The sequence below is a fragment of the Lissotriton helveticus genome, chromosome 4_1 (assembly GCF_964261635.1).
Source record: "Lissotriton helveticus chromosome 4_1, aLisHel1.1, whole genome shotgun sequence".
NCBI lineage: Eukaryota > Metazoa > Chordata > Amphibia > Caudata > Salamandridae > Lissotriton > Lissotriton helveticus.
In genome coordinates this window covers 973,261,226-973,266,902 of record NC_136063.1, presented here as the reverse complement: position 1 = coordinate 973,266,902, position 5,677 = coordinate 973,261,226, and the positions used below count along the sequence as shown (strand labels likewise).

At 34.0% G+C, this 5,677-nt stretch overlaps 1 non-coding gene across 1 annotated transcript; it reads right to left on the bottom strand.

Moving 5' to 3' along the window:
• Positions 1 to 241: 241 nt before the first annotated feature.
• TRNAI-AAU (transfer RNA isoleucine (anticodon AAU)) lies at positions 242 to 315 on the bottom strand. The gene has a single exon. It is a non-coding gene; the product is annotated as a tRNA-Ile (tRNA).
• Between the last annotated feature and the right edge of the window lie 5,362 nt (positions 316 to 5,677).

Genomic DNA, 5,677 nt, shown 5'->3' with positions numbered 1-5,677 from the left:
ATATTATCAACAAGACTAAACAAAAATGATCTCAATAAATTGCAATAAATAAGAGATTTAGTTACTTGGCGTTAGAACTTAGAACCATTAATAGATATTCCAGGCGCTTTAAGAATAGTAATTAATTCTACAATTATATCAAATGTATTAATCCAATCCGTCAAGCAGCGTTTGATCCAAGGAGATAAACAGTCCAAAATGAGACACAAGAAAAATTCATCTTTTTTCAAACAATTAAACTTGGCCTGTACAGGGATCGAACCAGTGACCTTGGCGTTATTAGCACCACGCTCTAACCAACTGAGCTAACAGGCCATTTTGCACATCTTCTGGAGGACCAGCACATGAAGAAGTGCTAATGATAGTTAAACCGGGAGATTTGGAAATCTTAATTTCAGCTGTTTAATATGAATTAAGTTTCATATTATCAACATGAAGAAACTAATATGACTTCAAAAAAATTGCAATACAAAAGAGATTTCCATACTTAGTGTTAGAATTTTGAACCAGTAACGTTTTTTCAACGTGGTTTAGCAATAAATAAATATTCATCACCTATATTCAATTGATTCATCTAATCATTCTATCAGCTTCTGCGCAAAGGAAATATAGAGGTAAACATGATACAGAAGAAAATACATCTATTTTCAACATTAAAGGAGCATCAAGTATTGGATTGGAGACTGATTGAAAGTATGTCCTTTGCGTTTTTAACTTCATGCTCTAACAGACTAAACTAATAGGCTCACTAAATGTATAGCATACTATTGAAGAATTAGCAGATGATGAAATGCTACTGATTCCATCCAATCCTTCAAGCAGCATTTGATCCAAGGAGATAAACAGTCCAAAATGAGACACAAGAAAAATTCATCTTTTTTCAAAATATTAAACTTAGCCTGTAAAGGGATCGAACCTGTGACCTTGGCGTTATTAGCTGTACGCTCTAACCATCTGAGCGAACAGGCCAATTTGCACAATTGCAGGGAGGTCCAGCATATGAAGAAGGGCAAATGATAGTTAACCCAGGAGATTTGGAAAGCTTAATTTCAGCAGTTTACCATGAAGTTATAGTTCTATATTATCAACATAAAGAAACTAATATGACTTCAAAAAAATAACAATACAAAAGAGATGTTCATACTTAGTGTTAGAACTTAGAACCATTAACGTTTTTTCCATGTGGTTAAGCAATAAATAAATATTCATCACCTATATTGAATTGATTCATCTAATCATTTCATCAGCTTCTCCTCAAAGGAAATATAGAGATAAACATGATACAGTAGAAAATACATCTATTTTCAACATTAAAGGATTATCAAGTATTGGCTTGGAGACTGATTGAAAGTATGTCCTTGGCGTTTTTAACTTCATGCTCTAACAGACTAAACTAATAGCCTCACTAAATATATAGCATACTATTGAAGATGAACACATGATGAAGTCCTGCTGATTGTTAATCCGGGATAGTTGGAAAGCTTATATTCAGCTGTTTACATTCATAGTATCTTTATATATTATCAACAAGACTAAACAAATATGATCTCAATAAATTCCAATAAATAAGAGATTTAGTTACTTGGCGTAAGAACTTAGAACCATTAATAGATATTCCAGGCGCTTTAAGAATAGTAATTAGTTCTACAATTATATCAAATATATTCATCCAATCCTACAAGCAGCGTTTGATCCAAGGAGATAAACAGTCAAAATTGAGACACAAGAAAAATTCATCTTTTTTCAAACAATTAAACTTTGCCTGTACAGGGCTCGAACCTGCGACCTTGGCATTATTAGCACCACGCTTTAACCAACTGAGCTAACAGGCCATTTTTCATATCTTCCAGAGGACCAGCACAGGAAGCAGTGCTAATGATAGTTAAATCGGGAGATTTGGAAAGCTTAATTTCAGCTCTTTAATATGAGTTATAGTTTCATATTATCAACATGAAGAAACTAATATGACTTCAAAAAAATTGCAATACAAAAGAGATTTCCATACTTAGTGTTAGAATTTTAACCAGTAACGTTTTTTCCACGTGGTTTGGCAATAAATAAATATTCATCACCTATATTCAATTGATTCATCTAATCATACTTTCAGCTTCTGCGCAAAGTACATATAGAGGTAAACATGATACAGTAGAAAATACATCTATTTTCAACATTAAAGGAGCATCAAGTATTGGCTTGGAGACTGATTGAAAGTATGTCCTTGGCATTTTTAACTTCATGCTCTAACAGACAAAACTAATAGTCTCACTAAATATATAGCATACTATTGAAGATGAAGCAGATGATGAAGTCCTTCTGATTGTTAATCCGGGATAGTTGGAAAGCTTATATTCAGCTGTTAACATTCATGGTATCTTTATATATTATCAACAAGACTAAACAAAAATGATCTCAATAAATTGCAATAAATAAGCGATTTAGTTACTTGGCGTTAGAACTTAGAACCATTAATAGATATTCCAGGCGCTTTAAGAATAGTAATTAATTCTACAATTATATCAAATGTATTCATGCAATCCTTCAAGCAGCGTTTGATCCAATGAGATAAACAGTCCAAAATGAGACACAAGAAAAATTCATCTTTTTTCAAACAATTAAACCTGGCCTGTACAGGGATCGAACCTGTGACCTGGGCGTTATTCGCACCAAGCTCTAACCAACTGAGCTAACAGGCCATTTTGCACATCTTGCGAATGACCAGCACAGGAAGCAGTGCTAATGATAGTTAAACCGGGAGATTTGGAAAGCTTAATTTCAGCTGCTTAATATGAATTATAGTTTCATATTATCAGCATGAAGAAACTAATATGATTTCAAAAAAATTGAAATACAAAAGAGATTTCCATACTTAGTGTTAGAATTTTGAACCAGTAACGTATTTTCCACGTGGTTTAGCAATAAATAAATATTCATCACCTATATTCAATTGATTCATCTAATCATCCTATCAGCTTCTGCGCAAAGGACATACAGAGGTAAACATGATACAGAAGAAAATACATCTATTTTCAACATTAAAGGAGCATCTAGTATTGGCTTGGAGACTGATTGAAAGTATGTCCTTTGCGTTTTTAACTACATGCTCTAACAGACTAAACTAATAGGCTCACTAAATATATAGCATACTATTGAAGAATTAGCAGATGATGAAATGCTACTGATTCCATCCATTCCTTCAAGCATCGTTTGATCCAAGGAGATAAACAGTCCAAAATGAGACACAAGAAAAATTCATCTTTTTTCAAACAATTAAACTTGTCTGTACAGGGTTCGAACCTGTCACCTTGGCGTTATTAGCACCACACGCTAACCATCTGAGCTAACAGGCTTTTTTGCACAACTACCTGGAAGTCCAGCATATGAAGAAGGGCAAATGATAGTTAAACCAGCAGATTTGGAAAGCTTAATTTCAGCAGTTTACCATGAAGTTATAGTTATTTATTATCAACATGAAGAAACTAATATGACTTAAAAAAAAATTACAATACAAAAGAGATTGTCATACTTAGTGATAGAACGTAGAACCATTAACGTTTTTTCCATTTGGTTAAGCAATAAATAAATATTCATCACCTATATTGAATTGATTCATCTAATCATTTCATCAGCTTCTCCTCAAAGGAAATATAGAGATAAACATGATACAGTAGAAATTACATCTATTTTCAACATTAAAGGAGCATTAAGTATTGGCTTGGAGACTGATTGAAAGTATGTCCTTGGCGTTTTTAACTTCATGCTCTAACAGACTAAACTAATAGTCTCACTAATATATAGCATACTATTGAAGATGAAGCAGATGATGAAGTCCTACTGATTGTTAATCCGGGATAGTTGGAAAGCTTATATTCAGCTGTTTACATTCATAGTATCTTTATATATTATCAACAAGACTAAACAAAAATGATCTCAATAAATTGCAATAAATAAGAGATTTAGTTACTTGGCGTTAGAACTCAGAACCATTAATAGATATTCCAGGCGCTTTAAGAATAGTAATTAATTCTACAATTATACCAAATGTATTCATCCAATCCTTCGAGCAGCGTTTGATCCAAGGAGATAAACAGTCTAAAATGAGACACAAGTAAAATTCATCTTTTTTCAAACAATTAAACTTGTCCTGTACAGGGATCGACCCTGTGACCTTAGCGTTATTAGCACCACGCTCTAACCAACTGAGCTAACAGGCCATTTTGCACATCTTGCGGAGGACCAGCACAGGAAGCAGTGCTACTGATAGTTAAACCGGGAGATTTGGAAAGCTTAATGTCAGCTGTTTAATATGAATTATAGTTTCATATTATCAACATGAAGAAACTAATATGACTTCCAAAAAATTGCAATACAAAGAGATTTCCCTATTTAGTGTTAGAATTTTGAACCAGTAACGTTTTTTCCACGTGGTTTAGCAATAAATAAATATTCATCACCTATTTTTAATTGATTCATCTAATCATTCTATCAGCATCTGCGCAATGGACATATAGAGGTAAACATGATACAGAAGAAAATACATCTATTTTCAACATTAAAGGAGCATCAAGTTTTGGATTGGAGACTGATTGAAAGTATGTCCTTCCCGTTTTTAACTGCATGCTCTAACAGACTAAACTAATAGGCTCACTAAATATATAGCATACTATTGAAGAATTAGCAGATGATGAAATGCTACTGATTCCATCCAATCCTTCAAGCAGCGTTTGATCCAAGGAGATAAACAGTCCAAAATGAGACACAAAAAAAATCATCTTTTTTCAAACAATTAAACTTGGCCTGTACAGGGATCGAACCTGTGACCTTGGCGTTATTAGCACCACGCTCTAACCAACTGAGTTAACTGGCCATTTTGCACATCGTTCGGGGGACCGGCACAGGAAGAAGTGCTAATGATAGTTAAACCGGGAGATTTGGAAAGCTTAATTTCGGCTGTTTAATATGAATTATAGTTTCATATTATCAACATGAAGTTGTAGTACAGCTCATTTAGATAACTCTTATGTGTATTTACAGACGCCAAATATCACAACAATTGTGTATAGAAGTCAGTCTAGACTACATGAGACAGAAGCTACAAGCCAGGCTTTGAAGGTAACACAAGTTCCCATAGGGTATTAGATATTAAGTCTCACTTAGAGTGCAGGTGTTAAGTGTTGTCTTTCTACAGGTGCAGTTGTACTACACCAGCGAAGATAGAAGACCAGAGAAGCGTATTCTCTACCTGGCCGTCTCTCTCTCTCTGTCCACTTCCCCTTTCCCTGCCGCTTCAGCAGTTGCCAAGATTTATATTTCTGGCGGTTTCTGTGGTGGTGGGGCATTGGGAGCAATCGTCGGCTTCGATGGAATTCTAGTGTGCTAGTCTGACAGCATACTATTGAAGATAAAGCAGATGATGAAGTCCTACTGATTGTTAATCCGGGATAGTTGGAAAGCTTATATTCAGCTGTTTACATTCATAGTATTTTTATATATTATCAACAAGACTAAACAAAAATGATCTCAATAAATTGCAATAAATAAGAGATTTAGTTACTTGGCGTTAGAACTTAGAACCATTAATAGATATTCCAGGCGCTTTAAGAATAGTAATTAATTCTACAATTATATCAAATGTATTAATCCAATCAGTCAAGCAGCGTTTGATCCAAGGAGATAAACA